This window comes from Tauraco erythrolophus, chromosome 7 (genome assembly GCF_009769465.1).
Source record: "Tauraco erythrolophus isolate bTauEry1 chromosome 7, bTauEry1.pri, whole genome shotgun sequence".
In the NCBI taxonomy this organism is placed as follows: domain Eukaryota; kingdom Metazoa; phylum Chordata; class Aves; order Musophagiformes; family Musophagidae; genus Tauraco; species Tauraco erythrolophus.
In genome coordinates, this window is record NC_141471.1 from 14,990,304 (window position 1) to 15,011,644 (window position 21,341).

Sequence of the window (21,341 nt, forward strand, 5' to 3'; positions counted from 1 at the left end):
CATTTGGCCCAAACTTAAACCAAGACTTCAGCAATTCCAGAAAGTATTTAATATATAATTTGAATATTATTCTGGTCATATTAAAATTTAGAAAAGCCTCAATAAAAATAATCATAGAAGGAGAAGTCAAATCAGGTATATTTCGAAAAGAAAACAGTGTGTCTTCAGTTCAGTCAGTTTATCAGATTAGCAAATTTCTTACCAATATCTACAATGAGATATTTTCAAATCACTTATTTGTGGAAATAGTTTCAGAAAAGGTTAAAGTTATCAGGGATTTTAAAAAATCCATATTATTATAATTTCCTCCATTTCTCATTCCTTCTTCATCAGAATTAAATCCCTATTTGCACTTAGCATTTTGGTATTGGTTTTAAATACATCAAAATTTGCTTCTTCCTTTCAGTGACAGAGTAGGAAATAGCAAAGACCGGCTTGCTGGTGAGATGCACAATATTTTTGACTGTGCCTTTTCCAAACTCTGTGTTGTCTTCCAGTGAAAAGCAAACAGAAATATTTAAACTACTTAATTGCCTTCCAAGGCTCTACCTAAACTCTTCCTTCAGACACACTCTCTGCTTTCAGTGAACGTCAACAACAAGGCAAACTGAAAGCTTTCTTTGTTATCCTGGTCTATGGCACCTGAATGGTGCCAAACAAAACTAAGTTAATTCAGAGCTCTTAAGGAAAGGATTTCTTTCTCTGACTCCTCCCCGATACCAAATAAAGAAAAAACAAGCCCTTTTTTCCCTCTCAGTATTAACTAACAGCAGCTATAATAAAAATATCATCTCCCTGACAGGATGATTTACATAGACTCAGTTTCCTTTTTTTTTTTTTTAATTTCTTCTGAGTATCTATTTGATTTCTCATGGTTATTATTCATCTACATAAAGGCATTACCTCTTATGGAATGAAGTGGTTTTACATGGAATCCCTGTAATGCAGCAACTCATAACCATAATCTAGGCTAAAATGTGTTATCTAAATTGCTGTGGTTTCAAAATTTACAAAAATGTTTTTCCTAGAGCAATCTAACTTCTCTTTTTACTACAACAACAAAGTAAACCCATTAGGAAGACTATGCATTTGAGCGATTAATTACACACTCAATAATATTTTATAGTTTTCTAAAGGCTTTAAAGTTCTTTCCAAGCATTATGATTCAGATTCTGCCTCCATTCCTCACACAGACTAGGAAAATAAATGGAACTACTCCAAAAGCAAATTATATTTAGGTTCTGGGAAAATTTGGGTTCTGATTCAATATTTTTTTTCTAACAATTCAGTGAAACAATTTTGACTGTATGCATTTTGCAGAACAGGAAATGGAAATACAGACATTAAGCAACTTCACTTAACAAAATGGCAGAAAGCCAAAGTTTCTTTATTTTAAGAAAAATCTTTGACTTTAAGTATCTCACAGAAGTGAAGAGTTCCAAAGGCACAGAAGGTGGTCAGCCATATAACCATTATGGAAAGCCTCAGAGGTGGATCCTACCTCACCTTTTATTTCTGTAAATCCTCCCCTTGCTGCGTTACTGCGCCATAAGAACATAAAGAATGAATAACTAATTATTGTTTAAAGTTTCATGTTTACTACATAACTAATGTCATAATCATATCAAGAAGATACACAAATTAAGAGTATATTCATAATATACAAAACTCTCAAACATTTCAAGACAAAGACTTCAGCAGCTACTCAAATCACATAATTTGTAAAGGTATCCTTTGTCAAACAAAATGATTAAAATTTAGGTTCAAAGTTAGAAAAAAAAAGACAAGGGCAAATATTGGTTCTGATACCTGAGAATTTTAAAAATATTAGGCAAATATTAGTGATTTAAAGATGTTGATTCAGAGAGTATTATCTATTTAATGAATGCTTAATAAAGTCAAGTACAAATTAAAAAGCTCAATATGTATTTCTCAGTTCTGCATAGATATCCTCAGTTTGGTTGTTGAAACCATGTCAAATACAAATTTTTACTAGGTTTGAAAAAAACTGCATATATTCATGGTTTCCACAGACTAGTCAAGTGCTTGAAATATTGGTCTTGACTGGATAGTCAAGACCAATTCTTTCCACAGGAAAGTAATTCTCAGAGGAAATTATTTGTCACGCTACTTCCAATCTGAAGATCTAAACACAGTCTTTCCTCTAGCCTTTGGCACAACCCATAATAATTGGACCATAGGAGAGAGCAACAAAAAAGTGGATCCACAAGATGCATGCCAAACATCACTACCAGCTCAATCATTTGCTTTCTCACCTTTCCCCCCCATCAGGAATAATCAGTAGGTGAAGTATTAAATGACATGTCATACTCATTCACTGATGGAAGAGTAAGACAGAATGACATATTCTGCTGATCATTTATAGCTATTGGTTGTTATAGGGTATTAACTTGCAATACACAGCCCTGTTTGAATTTCAGATGAGCAGACGGCCAGATGGATTAGCCTGTAAAATTAATATTCCAACCCATACACAGCAGGACTTTGTACGGGTACTGACTGCTTCAAAATCCATGAAGCCATTTTAGTGGATTTTATTTTTCAGGCCTTGCTTATTATTTCCTCCACAAATGCTGAAACCTGCAACAGGAAAATACAATTCCAGGATACTTCAGTATTTTGGTGCCACGGCTTCCTTGAATATTTCTTTCACAATGCCAGGAGCACTCATTTCCATGCACACCTGGTGAAAGGACCAAAATTCATTTATCTAGCTTACATGTAAGTATTTGTATATCCCTATTGTACAATGAAGTGTACAGTGCATGGGAGCTATAGATAGTAGGTGCCTACTTTTGGCAACAGATAGCAACACTATTGAAATTATTCCCCAATGACTGTGTATATGTACAGATACCTGGCAGACGTCATCTGCAGTTTCTGAATTGACTAGAACACTAACGTGCTGAAACAGGAAGGCGCAACCTACTTGCTGGAGAAGGTGACAAGTTCTAGCTATGAAAAACTGCAAATTTGTCATGCCACCTGGACCTTTCTGAAAAGCTTACCTCAATTGCAATCAATCTGCCTTGGCCTCTGACCCATTGTAGATGAACATAACACAAGTCTTGAGGGTAACTGCTGTATTTTAGAGCCACCAGCTTGATTACTATTGATTATCTACTTGCCTTGATGGTAATTTCCCTTTGACGGTAGCATTTCTGCCTGACTGCTCCTTCTGGGACTTGGGTTTTCTGTTCTTTCTCTTTTTTTTTTTTTTTTTTTTTTTCCAGATTGGTTCCAAGAATTATATTTTGATTACTGTTTTGGGCAGAGCAGGGGAGGTAACAGAAGGGAAGAGTTCAGCTCTAATCACGGCAGGAACTTATTACAGAAATCCCTTACTGTTCCAGGTTAACTGAGAAGGCAACTCTAGTTTTGAAAATTAGATTGCCTCATAAGACAAGTTTTGGTTTTCCCCTTCAATGGGGAAAAAAAATGTAATTTAAAATAAATAATATATGAGATATTAGAACCCCTATATAATAATCTCGCTAAATACTGTTAGGACTGAGAGTTGGGGCTGTTCAGCCTGGAGAAGAGAAGGCTCCGGGGTGATCTTATAGCAGCCTTCCAGTACCTAAAGGGGGCCTACATGAAAGCTGGAGAGGGACTTTTTACAAGGGCGTGTAGTGATAGGACAAGGGGCAATGGATTTAAACTGAAAGAGGGGAGATTTAGATTAGAAATAAGGAAGAAATTTTTCACTCAGAGGGTGGTGAGGAAGTGGAACAGGTTGCCCAGAGAAGTTGTGTCTGCCCCATCCCTGGAAGTGTTCAAGGCCAGGTTGGATGAGGCTTTGGGCAACCTGGTGTAGTGGAGGGTTTCCCTGCCCATGGTATGGAGTTGGAACTAGATGATCTTTGAGGTTCCTTTCAACTCTAACCATTCTGTGATTCTATGACTGAAAGGATTCCTACAGTTAAATCACTGTGTGGTGGAAAACTAAGTTTAGATCTGACTCTCAAATATGATGACCAGTTGCATGGTTCAGTAACAATGGCATTGGGCCTCCAAGTAGCAGATGAGGCTTTTGTTTTAGTTGTTTGACAGTAAATATCTGGCCTGTTGCTTAGCAGCCATACCCAGAAACCAAGACATTTCCAGACAAAATAAACTATGTTACAGCAGGTAAATCTTTCACAGCAATTACTGAATGGAAATGAGAACTGAATTGATCATTGCAAACCAACTCAACAAGTTTGTTTCCTGTAGATGTTTTACGCACACAAATGGCAATTTGGGATTTCTTGATAGCAGTGTAAGACTTCATTTATTAAAAAAAAAAAAAAAGAATACACTGATTTTGAAAAATGATACGCCAAAACTCCTAGAAATTGAGACCAAAGTTTTCAAGCTTCTGTCAGCTGTTAAATCCATTTTTAAGTACATTAAATACCGAGATTTTCTCTCAGAGACAATGAGCATTTACACTGTTGCCAGATTCCAGGGAATTTTCACGTGCCCTAGGAGCATTGCACTCATCTGGAACAGAACTACAAATAACAGCATCAAAGACTCAAAAACTTTTGCAGATGTTTTAATAATTCGATATTAATTCTGCCAAGCCTTATTTCTACATTTGCTGTCACAAATGCATCCCCATGCCCCGAGTTCTCAGGCCACAACTCATGTGTGACACTTTGACATTTATTCTTGCATGCTTCATTTTCATCCAAAGTCTTCAGCTTTTGCAGGACTCACCTCGTATACCGAAAAAAAAAAGGAAATGCCGAAGCTACTCTTGCATATCGCAGCTGTACAGCTTTAAGGCAGGTATTTCACTGAGAAAGCAGCACTTAGCCTCACTGAGCAAACAGAAAGGGCCAAATTCTGCTCTCAGTCACCCTGGGGCATTCCGCCACAAGAAGGAATCTGCATGTGAATAACCTAGAGGAGAAACGTGTTTCCAGACACTTGAGCTTAAAGACTGAAAAAATGCTGGTGTGAATTCTGTCATCTTATATTTTCATTGAGGGTTTTCTGGGGGTGGGTTGTGTTGTGGGATGTTTTTTTTACCCTGAGTTGATGCACAGGGCATTGTCATTATGTTGCTGTCTCACCTTTCAGTTGATAGACAGACTTCCTGCTGGAGAGACATTATTATTTAACCGGATCCACTCACCCTGCCACTGATTTGTTTTACTTTTGTTCCTGGCAAAGAACAGCAAGGCTAGGTAATGTTTCTTTTCTCATTTGGCTAAGTCCTTCAGAACACTTTAGTAAATTAACCCCATGTAGTTCCCTTGGTAAACACAGGATCTCCTGAAAGGATTTATAAAACTAAATTACTTAGAATTTCCAGACAATCTTTGTTTTTCTTTCGTTTTGTCTGATACAAGCTTAAGAAAAGACTCAGGAAACAAATGCGAATGTTTAACTCCTCATCAAATAGGAGCTGTAAGCACAGCATGAGAGAATCAAAGCAAAAAGGAGGGGTTTTAATAAACAACATAGATGAAGACACTCCAACTGTTTCTGGAGTAGAAGCGTTAACAATGTATCTGCAATGTTTTTAATTACATCAAACTTTTCTAGCTAGGGCTACCCTTTAGCAATTGTATTCCCTCTGGAAATTCACATCTCCAATTTGAGCACAACCAAATTCTCATCATGAATTATGTTTAAGCTGTTTGTACATATATTTGTGTATATATATTTATGGTGAATCCTGTACTGTACACCAGTGCTCAAAAAGGAGTAATAGGCTTCCTAAAAATACTACTAAATGAAATTCTGTCATCTTAATAATGTCAGGCCAGACAATTACAATAGTCTCTTATGTTCATCTACAGATCTATTAAGAAAACATATTCAGCATAACTGTGTTCAATGAAATACCCTCCCTCCAACCTTGACAGTGTTTAGAAACTTCTATCAAATGGTAAAAAGCTTTAAAATATTAGGTTGTAGATGGCATTCATAAAACCTTCCTTGAGGATCCAATTCCAGCTTATGTAATAGATAATGAAAATACTCCAGCTAACCTAAACAAGCCTTGGTCTGAGCTGTAGAGTGACTAGCTACTCACCACTAATTTCATACATATTTTCTTCTTTCTAACTACAATTAGGAACAGTTTGCTCAGTGGTGCCTGCATCCTAAACAAACAATCTCCCTTACTACAGAGAGCCAAATGGATCTCAGATATATAAAGGAATCACAGCACAATGAAATCACAGAGTGATGCAATCAGCTCTGCAGGATGCCAGTCCGTTTAGTACCTCATTCCCCCACTGACATGGTTCGTGACAATACCACAGAAGTACCATGGTGGTTCCCTGGCAAAAATGTGTACACTCTGGCTGGGCTGCAATTCTTTTATAATCATTCATATAGTTTCATTTGCAAGCAAGTTAACACGACTGAGTCTTTTGACTATTTAGCAAATATACATCCACACATGCTGAATATTTCTGCACAGCCATTTTGAGTGGTCTTTGATTTAATTCCTCAATCAACAGTGGAATCAGTTATTCTGACAAGAAGAAATAATAGTGTTTGTTCTCTAGTAATTAACAGCAGGTAAACAGACAAAATAACTTGTGAATAAACCACTGAATTAAAGTATGTTTGTAAAAAAAAGCATTTGTCTAATTCACATAATTATTCAAAAAATCAGGAGCTACTCTAAGACAGTAAGTGAACAAAATAAAGTGCTGGTAACCTGAACACAACAGCTCTGAATCCTTTGCACTGGCTGTATTCAGGCTAGGGAGCTGGAGACCCGACAACTGATTTTTCGCGAGGGAAACGTAGAAATCTGCAAAAATGAACTGAACTGGAATTGTCTGTGGGGAGAATGTATAAGGGTCTGAGAAAAACATACACACCACTTTCTTCTTGCCTCCACACTCCCCAAATGCTCCAAGGATCATCAAGACAACAGAACACCTTCTAAAGTCTTCACTAATGCAGAAAAATTAAAAAAATAAGCTCTTGTGCCCTAACCCACAGCATTGCAGTGAGTATTAGACACGTGGGCACACATAGACTGGCAGTCTCAGGGATATGCTTTATATGGGGAAAAAGGAGATACCTCTGATTGTTAGAAGTTAGGCATGAATATTTTCAGTCTCCTCAGTTAGGACTTACACACATAAAGGGAACAGAGGAGGATCACAAATGTATGTCTAACCTACTTGCAGTCTGAAAATATACAAAGCAGCTTTAGAAAACCTAGTACCAGTAGCAAGAACAGTTTGGCTCCGGAGCACAGAACTCTGCAAGCTAATTTGGGGATGACGACATTAACCTGCACAAAGCTCTAAACTGGATTAACCCTTGGCAGAAATTAGCTCAGTTAAAACCAGTTTAGATATGTCAACACTCCCTCTCCTACAGTCCATGCACCCTGGAGAATACCGTAAAAGCTTTACCAAGCAGAGGTGGCAGCAAGCACTCTGCCCAGAGTAGTCGCAAAATGGAGAGGGGATTTCTCAAGCAGGGTTAATATGCTAATGTTAGCAAAAACCATCAAGCCTGCACAGAAAGCAAAGTGAAGTACAAGCAGATGGGAGCAAGTACTGCAAGCCTGCAAGTCCGTCATGCTCTGGAGGAGCCATACAGTATGGGGCTGATGGCTAGGTCTAACTAGGAAGAAAAGTATTTCATAGGAACTTTAGAGACCAATTGGCCAGTGTTGCCTCTGCATCAGCTTCTCCTAAGTGAAAATCTTTACTAGATTGATCAAAGGTGCAAATAAAAACATCTAAAATAATCCCTCTGAAGTCCCTTGTCATGTTAGCTGCCTGGGCTCCCTGTCTGTACTACATATACCGTGCCAGATCTCCCATAACCTGTTCAGCGAACTCCTTGCCCTTCCACACCACTGCAAATACTTCTTTCAGTTGAGCTGAGCTTCTTTGCAGTGACCAATCCAGGCGTGAACGTCAGCGCTTTGGCAAGACCAGGATGCGGCAAATCCAAGCCAATAATGCATAGTACTAAAACCTGTACAAGCTCCCAGACAAAACTGGTGTATGAGTAAAACCATGTTTAAGAACCTACCCAGCAGTGGCCACTCACTTAACTTCACAATTAAATGCTGTGTAATCCAAAGAAATTCAGATAGGGCAACCCATCACCAGTAACTCCTCTCTGCACACAGCAGTAAATCCATATAGGTGTTGTTTTTTTCTTGCAAAGACTCTGCCTCGGTGTGTTTAAAGCTGAGAATACTTGAGGTTAATAGCTTTTGACTTCAATCCATAAGCAGTACAGGATCAATTTCCTAATTACATATATAACAATCTGTTTTCCCTCACCAAAAGAAAAAAATAGTAATAATGAGCTGAATACAGCCATAATAAGCAACCACTTCACCTCACATTTATTTATAATGAAGTCAGGGCACTCAAACAAGAGAGGTTTGCAGCAAGATTTTTCGTAAAAATAAACCCCAGTTCCTTTACTTTCAGTCTTCCTGCCAGAGTTAAAAATTATTACACTTAAAGCCAAAGCTGCCCTGAAGGAGAACAAGAGCTGGAACTGCCAGCACAGAGGCTTAGACATCCAGCAGCAACCTATCAGGATATACCAGTTCACATTCCTCCTTTCCCCACAGAAACATCTTCTTCATGAAAGAATTTCTTTGGAAGGTCACTGCTAGAGAAGAGAGTGGACCGTGCTATCTGCAAGGAAATGCCTATTCCAGGCTCCAAGAATTAATCTGGATAACTTGCACAGACTTTTTCAAATGAATGGTAGTTACATTTTTTTTAAGAATACTAAATCCCCTATACAGAACTTTTCTGCCATGTTGCAGGATTTTATCTGATTTGGAAATAACCTAATTCTTGCCCTTGTGCAGGCCTAACAAGAGATACATGTGAAACACGGATCCATGCAAATGAAAAGAAAGAAAAAAGTATAATTAAGCTCTTCGCGATCTAAATTTTAAGTTTAGATAGAACAAGATCGAGAGTAAGTGAAGTGTATCCAAAACCTAATGTCAAGCTTTGGGCTGCTGAAAAGAAAATACTAGCTTTTCTTGTTATAAAGGAATGTTTATTCACATGCATTATTATTGTCTATTAAATATTACTAATTTTTTCCAGACTTTACAGCTGTCAGTGTAAGTAAATAGTACCATTACTTCTTTTTCTCCTTAAGAGACTCATCTCTGCAGAGCAGCATCAAATATAAAATATTGTATACTCATCAACTATGATATATAAATGGAAATTTCTAACTTCAAACTGTAAAAATATGCTCAAAAGTAATAAAGGTGGTACAAATGAAAATCAGCTGGGAAAAAAAAATTCTATGCTTTAACTCATCTTCTTATCCATGCAAGGCAAGGCGCTTATCAAAATAAATTTTAGTGATCAACTCTCCAGATTAAAAATACACATTTCTTTTAAATTTAAATGCTCCTATGTTCTTCTATATATTTTTTTGCCATGTATAGGAGAGAAAATTGAGCAAGTTTTATTTCACTGAGATCCAAATTCATCTCACTAACTGCAGGAATTTCTCTGGGGTGCCTAATTAGGAGCCCCATCAACAAAGGTTGCCTATAAGTCAATGCTGAGAGACAGCTTTAAAGGATAATTCAGTGTTGCTACTCTAAAATTGCCTCTTCTCATGGGCTATAGAACAGGGCTCCTAATCTCAGCTGGGTATTACAATTAGTTGAAATTAATTCTGGCCCCAGTCCCTAGGGTTCTTTCAGTAAAAGAGTTTTCCTTTTTTCTCTTCATTCTCAAAAAACATTTCTGCTCATAAACCCAAGGAACACACAGGATAGATGCCCCTGTTTTTAACGTGGCCCTGCAGGCTTCTGGTGACCTATGAAAAATATCATTCTCACTGGCGCTGTGACTTCACAGAGTCATAACTATTGCCATTGCCTTTGACTGCAGTCAGTGTTCCTGGTAGACATTTCTAGCTAGCTTTCTTGAACTTCAAATTCACACCATTTCTAAGTCATTGCCATCCTCAGGAAGGATCTTCGACAGCCTGAGGTGGAATGAAATGAACAATGACATGGCTCCCCACTGCAAGCCTACGGTGGTTTCGAACACAGATGGAAAAAGTAAAACAGAGCTCAGAGTAACTCTCTGCATCCACAACCCAAGAATCAGTCCACCTTGGAGTCCTGAGGGCATCCAGGGTACACAGCTCTCACAAACGTACTCCACTCCATAAGTAACCTGCTTCTGAATGTGATACCAGAAGAACATAGAGCCATGAAACAGAAAAAATTATCAGATCCATGTATTTATATAACTTCTTCTCAGGATACACTTTACCACCATCAACAGACACAGCCTGGGAGAGCCCCATTCCAAGCTCCATGAACTCAGCCAAGCTCAGCATTCTTTCAATAAACCAGGTAAAAAAAAATCCAGGTTAAAAAAACCCAGGCTAATGACAGGTCAATAAAGTGAGGGTCATTTAGGAATGCTAAATGAGAATATTCAGCTGTTTAGTATTTGGATGGGGCTGACAGAGAGACAAAACTATCATAGAATGGTGAGGGTTGGAAGGGGCCTCAAAGATCATCTAGTTCCATCTATATTTCCCCATGCTCCTTTCCTTGAGAGATTAATAATCTTTTCCCAAAAAGATGCCTTGCTAAGGAAAAAATAATGATTTCTTATCCTTTCATACTGCTCTGTATGATATATGAAAAACTAAAGGGAAGAATCAAGAAAGTGGTTTAGCTTGGTTTTAGAGTCAAAATTCATGTCTGTGTACTCTGGAAAGGCTGCAGTGACTGAAAAATTTATGAAATTACGATGTGAGAAAAAAAGAAACAGAAAACAGAAAACCCTACAGAAATAGAGATTGTGTTGTCTAGTGTCCTTCAGCCAAGATTTTCAAGAATGACTAATGATTTTGGCTGTTACCATGTCTGAATCACCTTTGTGGGGATTCATTTCCAGAAAGTGCCGAGTATCTTTCCTCGGAAAATCAAGCCTCTTAAAACTGTATAGCTGGTAAAACAAAAAAGGAGTCATGGAAAACTTCATTTAAATTTAGAATATTTTTTAAACACCCACTTAACTACAATGCCCAAAAACATACTTGGAAAAAAAGTCATTGTTAAGGCATCAGATTATCTGCTATATAGTTACAGTATTGCAATATATACCCCTGAGATATTCAAGCAGCTCATGAGGAAAACTAGGGATGGTAACGTATTATCTGAGACATGTAGAGTTTAAAACCAGGCAAAAATAATGCCTCCAGGCATTTCTTCTTTGCTATAGCAGCACTGATACTTTTAAAGCATTTTGTACATTTACTAGACATTGAATTTACCACATTAGTGATCAGCCATAATTTAAACTATTTCAAAAGAGTGTTTTTGCAGAAATTAGCGGGGTTGCTTTCCAAATGCAGACACTCTCCTGCAGTTATAGATACACACCTTGAAACCATACAGGAAGCTTGCTGAAACTGATAGATCTGATTTGCATTTAAGAGTTCGTACAACTATCAGGCCAAACGGGACTACACAGATGACTTCAACGAAGCACGTGCTTGGCTGTCTTTATTGGACTAGGATCTTACCCATGTAGCATGACCTTCACTTGTATTCAAACATTCAGATATCCTAATATCTGAACATTTACTACAATCCACTTGAAAATACACCACAGCACACGGCGTTATTACATGCTATAGTATACCATTACTTAGCTTCCAAGTTCACTGGGAATTCACAAATTCCCAGCAAATTACAAGACGCGAACAGCTGCACGCAAGATTAAATAGCCTACCTCCAGCAGTTTTACAAAAGTTTTGCACTATATATGTTTAATACACAAAGCTAAGTGCCCACCAATCAAACTGCTATGAATGTCCCCAAACTGGTTATCTCTTCAGAAGATAAAGTGTGCTGTTTATATAACTTATTAAAAATTGCACCCTTGCATTCCTTTTTCAGATAAAAAGTGTGAGGGCACTGCTTTATCACTTTAACTATGTGTTTCTTTGAACATATTTGTGCTTTAAAGTAAACACCAATGCTAGTTTTTTTACGACTACTAAAATCAAAACACATCTTTCCAAACTAATCTGTACAATGGTTGGGAAGAGCCTTTGATTCAGTACCGTAATTATAAACAGGCACTTAAGTCAGACATACTAAAAGAGCATCAGTCATTTAAAATCAAATTAACAGTTTGATTAATCAAACACCAGACTGTCAAGTCAGATAACATACCTGATGGCTTTGTTCAATTACCAAAGAGAGTTTCCACTTTAAGCACCACGGATTTCATCAGCAAAACAGAATTTACTCAAGCAGAAAATTTTGGTTTCCTTTAAATTCGCTCTATAGTATTGCAAGGAGAATTCTCACAATAAGCCAAATTCTGCTTCGCTTTCATGTTGTCACATGGCAGGAATTGAGGGACTTTACAGATATATTTCCTGTCTCTTTGAGACCCACTTTTCAGGCAGAAAAGGGATTCAGAAATAGAATTGGGTCATGCTTATGAGGTGTATCAAAGTGGTAGAAAAATAGTTTATTGACTTATTTCTGGAAGTTAGTGATTATTTACTAAAAATAATTATGAGGCCAGCACATTGCATATGATACATTGCATGCATTTTCACACCTGAATCCTCCTGTCCTCCATTAGAGTATTTTCTGTTCCTAGTGTATGACACAGTCTGAAGATCAGTCTTCTCTATGAAAATTTGGAAAGACCTTTTGCATTAGAGTCAATATAATTGCTGGCACAGTGTTAAAAACACAAAATGGAAAAGGTCATGCTATGTCACTACTCCTCCAGAGTAACAAAATGCACAGACTGGAACAGAGCATGCTGAAACAGCCAAATCTGTAGAACCATTATGGAAAACACCAATCCTGTGCCACAAAGCAGGGTATTCCGCTGTGCTACTGGGTTCAACCAAAATCAAGAAAAGCGTAACTCAAGAATTGCCTTCTGAAGTGAAGTAACTCATCACTGATCCACTACAAGAACAACACATGGCAGCATGTCTGGCAGGAGGTGTCTCCAGATATGTTATATTTGATTTGTGAAGAAAAATGATGCTAGTCAATACACAAAGAAGGCATACACTTCAATTAACCAGGAAGGTCTCAAACAAAAAAGAGAGAGGAAGCCCTTTCTTCTGCAATATCCAGATGCTCTTGATGTTAGATGGAGGCAATCAGGCAATGATTCTGCATGCTCCTTTTCAATCCTTGGCCTTCACAAATAGCCTGAAAAAAACTTGTGAAAGTACAGCTAGAGAGAGATTTTCTCACCCACTATTATTAGACACTGAAAGTTTGCACCTATGACAACCAATCTGAGTTGTGAAGCGGCATCAAGAAGCAGATGTGTGCTTCTGGGGATAGGCCCGTTTTCAAAAGAATGATTGTAAATGCATGTCCTTTGCAATGTCTGATCCTGAGCCCATTTCCAGCATGGCAAGGAAGGATAAAATGGAAGTATGCCAAGCATACCAACATAAAACCTCTAAATTCACAGCAGACAATTAAAATGAATGGGAATACGGAACAATTCCAAATTAAGCAGCAGCAAAGGAAAAACTTGAAGAAACAAAACCCACCACCTCATACACCAAAGATCTTTCTGTCATGATTCAGTATGCAGCCTGTGTAATATCTATGGATGTGAAACCAAAAGAAAAAAAATAAATCAAAAATACCTCTTGTAAATGGTGTTTTGAAAAACTGATAAATTCTTGGCTTCATTCCACCGTTTCTGATACTCGTTCATTTACGATTATGATTCAAACTTTAAATGCCTCTATGCTTTCAGCCTAAAATACATATTATTTGCTAGTTGCATTCTAAATGATAATTCTTTCAGAGAGGTTTCTGCCTATGGGGCCATTTGGGGGCTGAAGAGTCTAATTCAACTTCATGCATTTTAATGTTCAATGCTGCCCATTGATATGCTGTGCCTATTGAATGTGAGAGACCTAAAGATGTGCAGAAAGTAATTGGCCAGTGGGATATTCCTCCCCACCCCGCCCCCCACCCCCTCTACCCCACCACATAACAAAAATAAACCCTAAAACTGTGTTTAAAAAAAAAAAAAAGCAAAGAAAAAACCTTAACCCACTGCTTAAGTGTGTCAAGAGTGAAACAAAGATCATGGGTTATAGGAAAGCTAAAGGCTTATGGTAAAAGCATTTCTCTTGCTTACATTGGCATAAAGACAAAAGGTTTCAAAGAAAACGTATATGATTTTTGCCAATTCATTACAGTATTTTTGCTAAAAAGAATTTTCAGCACAGGTCAAAATCCAATGATATATGAACCACAATGTCTTCTGAGGTTTGGATCAAGTATGCCCTGAAAATTATGGCTGCTTATCTAATCTCTGAAGCTTTCTTTCTCCCCTTTCCCTCCACAGTCTCATCACAATGTACTACTACTCATACCAGTCCTTCTCACTGTTTTTAAAATATCATGTGTAAATCCCACCAAAGCCTTTTTTTCCTTCTTCTAACCACAAATATTGGTCTGATGACTGTTTCAGATACAAGATCTCAGGAAAAGAGAAGTGATAACATATTGCAACAGCAAGATTCAAAACCTGTATCTGGTTGACTGAGTTCATCCTTCATATCCATACACGTTTCCTCAGGATTGAATGAACTAGAATGCACCACCTCCATCTCACAACCCCACTGCAAAGATACACCCTAGAGATCTATTGTATATACTGTATACAAAAATTGACCTATGTATTTGCACAACTGTATTGGCAGTTTGGACTCTGAATTTTTTATTCAAACCCACTACACCTGGAATTGATACAGTTTGCTGTTGGTGTTCCTTACTGTGAAGAAGTGACTTCTTTTTAAAGCAAATTCTTGATCTTCAGGCTAGATGGAACATCAGGTAATGATGGCTAATGATGGCTATGTATTGTTTCACCTTTAATCCTCATTGACATTAATGGTGGTCCAGTTTTCAAAATGAGCTACCTAACAGCAGGCAACAACCTGTTCACTTCATGTTTGAAATATCTCCCATACTGATCTACAAACATTTTAAATCAAAGAAAATTTGATCAGGTACTTTTCTCTGGAAAAAGAAATTTTAACAAAACTCAAAAGTTTTCATCAATTTTGATGAAATCTCAGATGTGATAGTTTCTAATGAACAATTTCTGTATTTGCATTTCTTTATATTTTTTTTAATTTGCATTTTATTTTTACTTCATCATTTCATTTATTTTATACCTTTGCCTTAAAATACTAACATGTAGCATGCTTCAATACTAACAAAGCAAAATCACTGAAGTATCAGGATACATTAATTCAACATTTTAAAAATTAAATTTCTCAGAATTTCCACACCATGGAAAACGTCAAGTTTTGCTCCAAGTTAGAACAAAAAGAGCAGATTTCAATACGTTTTATCCTGAACAACAGAAAAATGTCATTTTCAACCAGCAATACAATACCTAATTTAGGAATCTAATTTTAATGGCCTTATATGAACATGAAAGTGCTCAAGATACATACGGGCTTCATTTTCAGAAAAACGCAGAAACACAAAATAATGATCAGTGCTCAAGACTGAATTTTTAAACACTTGGATTCCTTATTTTTCTTTTCTCTTTTTATAAAAAAGAAACAAACAAAAAAAAACCTTTCCCAACAGTATAGTCCCAGCTACAGACGGTGAAGAATCATTCTCTTCCACATCCTAATGGACATTTGGTTCTGTAACTGACACTCTTGTCAGTCTTGACACTCATATAGGAAATCTCACTATAAAGGCAAAATAGGGATGAACTAACCGCTTTAACCTTAGCATCTCGACCACATGAACATTCAGACCAACATATTTTGTCATCCGTGATCCAGAATACATTTCTGCGCAGACACAATATCCTGGAACAACACAAGAAGACTGCATTGTAAAATACCAATTTTGCTTATAAACTAACATTGTATTCTATAACAGAATCCCTACATAAGAAACTATGCTGGAATAACTGCAATAAAATAGCTTATTTTCCTATACATTGGCCAGTTGGTTTATCCAAATTCCATAGAGAAGGTCGCTTTTAAGTGGTATTCAGGCAAATCATTACCACATCAACACCTGCATGGCCACTAACAACAGTAGTAATGAACTCAGGTTTTGGCCTCATATTTTGCCCAAAATCTAAATTCACTTTAAAAAAGAAAAAAAAATTGCTATTTATCACATTTCATAAGTTTTCTAAATCATATTGGCTTAAAGTACAAGGATCTGAAATGAACAACAGAAGGGATAAGTTCAGACGAGAAAATTCATCTCGCATTTGCTGTAGACAAAGATTACTGTCTTAATGGCTGCTGAAGATTCAGATAAAACTAATTCAGACTGAATTAAGTTCAACCTCTTGCTCTCAAGCGTCTGATCAATAAACCAGGGTTTTAAAAGTATCAGAAAGACTGAACTTCTCCAGAAGGCCATCTCAGCTGAAATCTACACTAAAACTTCATTTGCTTTAATTTGGTATGTATAACACATATATGTCATCTGGCACGGTAACATATATATTCCTCACTATTCACAAGAATTTGTAGGAGTCTGGACCATTTCCTTCATAAATCTTAGGGGCATAATAAAGAGAAGCCTTTCACAGTATGTCACTGTGATTCTAATTCCATTAACAAGTTTATTTCAACAGAAACTGTGGCCCTCCAGATACGTGCTCCTGAGACTGCAGGATTTTCTTTTCCCCTTTGCATTAGTTTTAAATACCGGCTCATACGACTGCACAGAATAATAGCACTCAAAGGAAAAAAAACCTGTTATAGAAGGAGTTGTAATCAGCAAAATTCCAGAAAAGGGAGAGAAATGGGAATATTTTAATAGCTTTTTCATATTGGTACTTGCTGTATCTTTAGAACAAACATTTATGGAAATTAAATCAAGACTTTCTCAGACTTCCTGCTTCCTTTGCAACATTCTCTCCTTTTTTGGTCTGCGTACTGCAGAATAGATTTAGCTCCCTGTTCACTTGCCACCTTTAGATCATGCTATCCAAAGGGCATTTGAAGGAGAACTGCACCTTAATTGGTCAGCCCAGCAGTACCAAACTGCATGGGATAAGAAGCTCTTCCCACAGCAAATAAACCATGCCATACTATTCTGTATATTTTTAATTATAGCTGACATTTCTCAGGCACTAATCAAAGGGCAGCTTGGTCATCTGCATGAGAAGTTATGCTGCTTTAACATTGTTTTAAACATCTGAAAGGTCAATACCAATAAAAATACGTGTTCACAGTGAAAAGTTCCCTTATTTGCCATCAGCTGCCAGATACATCTTGCTTCTGTCCAAACACTATCCAGTCTAAAACCAGAGACTGGAAACAGCTTAGCTACTGGCTCAACATGTAAAATAGTATTCACCCCTTTTTTCCATTCTTCGCTGGCTGCAATGTGAATAGCCACGATTAAAGTAGCACTTGACCATGCTCTCTTGGAGTCAAATCTGAATTCACTTGCCCCATTCCAGGGCAGTTTTCCCTGACTGTGGGCTTGAAGAAGGCGACCTGACACACAGCACCAAACTCAGGCCTCTTTTCTTGCATACTTACCAAGAGACAATAGCGCAGGGCCAAGCTCACTTTCCTGACAGCAGAGATTCTGGAAAGAGGGTGTATTATCTAAACAAAAGAATTATTTATTCCATTGATAGCAAAACTCTAACTTACACTTTGACAGCCTTACATAAACGTCTATGATCTGGAAAGAGAAGGTGCATCTCAAGCAGACTGCATGACCTCTTAGAAAAACTGGCTCCTACCACCTCAGCTTAAAATACTGGTCATGTGTGTGACACAGCAACATCTAAAGACCCTAGATAAACTTTAGACTCCTTGTGTTAGGTACTTTAACTGTATATTGCTACAAAGAATGTACTATTAAAAAAAAAAAAAAAAACCACAGACAAGGAGAAGGAGAAAATATGTTTATTTCCAGAGTATTACTGTAAAACTGAGGCACACACATATCAGACTATGCTGGAATCATGTAGAGAGTTAAATATAACACCCATCAAGGTATCTCATGTTGTTGAATCACACGGTAAAAATTTCTTTGTTACTCCAAATCCTTTCAGAATATGTATAATTTACTACTTCTGAGTAGGACTGTATATCCAGTGGATTTTTGTATTTTTTAACAGCATAACATTCCTTGAAATAACTCCAAACTGGAATAACAGCGTTTTTAAATCAACTCCAGTCACAGTTCCATTCATCCTCAGTCAGGATCCAGCCCTGAAAGGGGCTGGATGAGAAGTTAGGCCGCTTTAACATTATTTTAAACATCTGAAAGGTCAGTATCAATAAAAATATGTGCTCACAGTGAAAAGTTCCCTTATTTGTCATAAGCTGCTCCACCCCCTGGAAGGGGGTCATCTCCTGGAAGGGGCTGGAGATCAAAACCACCCGTGATCAAATGTATTCTTACATAAGAGTGGCCATGCCTGGTCAGACCAAAAGTCTATCTAGTTGGATACCCTGCATCTGACAGCGGCCAGTAGCAGATGCCTAAGGAAAAATATCAGAGCAAGTCAAGCACGCAGTGATCCTTCCCCTGGTTACACTTCCAGCATCCTGTGGTTTCAGGGCTTCCTGAGCCAGAGGATCTTACAGCAGTTTTATATGCTGAATTACAGGATTCAAATCCCCAGCCCTTTAGTTCATGTAGCAATGGGAGAAAGAAATGTTTTGCAGTTAATTAATTCATGTGATAAGCAAGATCTGGTTTTTCAGCCTCAACACAATTTAAGTGCTCCTGCTGCAAAATTACATTTGTTTAGGCACATTTCCATGTCACACATCTAGACATGAATTCCATCGATCTTCTCATTTCGGTTGCTGTTTGAAGCTGCAAAGAATCCACAGTTTGTCCATAAGAGATGCCAAAAGCCTAGAAACTTATTACACACTGCTCACAGTGTGGGTTCAGATACATTATCAGCATAAAAAGAAAAAGGCAAATTAGGCCACAGTAGGAGAACACATTTTTAATATTACAGTCTGCAGCTTGCATCTCTAATTTAATGCTGCTGTTTCCCAAAGTTATGCTGCATCATTCTAGGTTACTGAATTGAAGAGATGACAGTGAGCTAAATTTTTACAAGTGACTGGGCAATGCAGATAGTAGTGCACTTGATGAATTCCAGAGAAACCTTCAGGGCCAAAATGAATGAGACATTATCGAAGAATTCTTTAGGCATTCATATATTGACAGAAATTAGGCATGAATTTGTTCAGTGTCTCAAAATTGGGAAAAAAGGAAGATTTTAGTGCATTTTTCCAAAATCATAGAAAAGAAAAACATTCAGCACCTGTAAGCAAAAACCATATACCCTCTTTAAGCTGTAAATGCTCAGTCCTCTTGCTTAATACACATACCATACACAAACTTCACATAAATTATCGTCTCAAGAAATAATTGCTTATCAAGAGGATTATCTGTGCCATTATGGTTTCTCTTTGGAGCTGATAGAGAGTTGTCTTTTACATCGTATCTATTGCTCACTCCAGCTATAGCAGAAATCAGGAAAGTAGAAATCAAAGAACAGCAAATAGAGTCAGCAAGGAAAAATGAGTTGCAGAACTTGTAGTTTCATGATGCACCTTCCCAAGATTCTGGTCATCTAGAGCAACTATGTTTTGCTTAATTTAAAGTTTCCTTTATGATGAATCTCCCAACTAAGGATTAGATAACTGATATTGAAAGATACTTCAGAGACAAAGAAAATTTTAAGTTATGTTATTTTTATGAAATTACAGATTTTTCTGTTTAGTGAGAAAAAAAATCAGATAGCTCATACATAGGAAAAGTTTTGATCTGGTCAGATGGAAGCAGAAAGGCAAAAGCCTAGTGTTTGTTGACTTTAGGCTAAATAGAGGTCTTTAATATTAGACAGGTTCAATTTCAACAGTTCCAGTACCCTGAGATTTTGCAACGTTATTCAGAGGAGATGGGCTTATCAGAGTTTACCTGCTAAAATTACTGCCAAAGGATGATGAGTTCCTGCTTTGAGTGTTTACTTTTGCTAATACTCAGAGGCTGCACAGGCATGCACCACAAGACCAGTCACCAAGGAACACCATGTCTGCTCTGGTTGCTAGCTACCGAGTGGCAGGCACAGTAGAAAATTATTCAGAATTGTAATTAATCTCATGATTATTCAGCCAGCATTTCATTTAAGATGCTTACATCAGGTCATTTTACATTGTCCAAAATAAACACTCTGCTATCATCAGATGTTTTCCTCATGCAAACTAAATAATTCATGCCACAGGAGAATTTTAAAAGCACAACATAATAGTCAATTTTCATGTCAGCAAATTGTTATTAAAAAATGGCAAAAAACTAGCTTCTCTTCATGATGGATATTCAACATTTTTCAGCCTCTTCTGCATTTCTTGGCTTGCTCTGGGGAATGAACAGTTTGAGACCTTTTGGTCTCTATTATAATCCAAAATATTGTGTAACCTGAGCAAACAAATTAAAGACAGCAATTAACTGGGAAGAAGGTGTCTGATTCTCGATATCCTGAAATGGAATTAAGTTAGCACTGGCACTCATGTATTGAACATATTATTACTGTTAGATGTTTATTCAGCAACACTGCAGGGCCTTGGAGCCTTTAAATTAAATTTACATGGCCAGTTTTTAAATAGAGAATCAATAGTGCATATGTCTGTAGTGTTTGAGATACATATGGTTTGCTCGACTGAATCATCAGGCAAGTTTTTAATTGCCATTTTTATCATGATTTTTTCAGAAAAATACAGAAGAAGGTAGGAAATGTTTAAACATATTATCAGGCCCATTTGCCTCTCACTCGGGAAGAAATCAGGATGAATTCTTGGAAATACTAGATGTGTGAAAAAAACCTACTCTATGAAAAGATCTTCCTAAGAAGTGTATTTTAGAGATATCAATCTGAAATACAGCAAAGTTGGTGAGCTCTGAGTGACAGTGGAAATAGTGGAACAGTGAATTGACAGGGTTCAGCAACCACTGCCGGACAAAGAGTTCTGTAAATTAATTAGTAAAAGTAACGAACCTTCTACACAGTCTCCACAGAGTCCAGACTGAAACAATCACTGCAACTATCAAGCTTTTTCTTCATTTCAGTAGTCTTAAAAAAAAAAAAAAAATAGGCAAAAGCACACGACTCATAAGAATATAAAACTGGGCAAACAAGGTCAGACTGAAAGTCTACCTTGTACCAGAGAGTGGACAGTACAGGACATTTAAGGAAAGACTATAGAAATAAAAGAAGAATTTCTTCTATGATACCCTTCCAGTTTTGGCAACTTGCAGTTTAGGGACAGCCTGA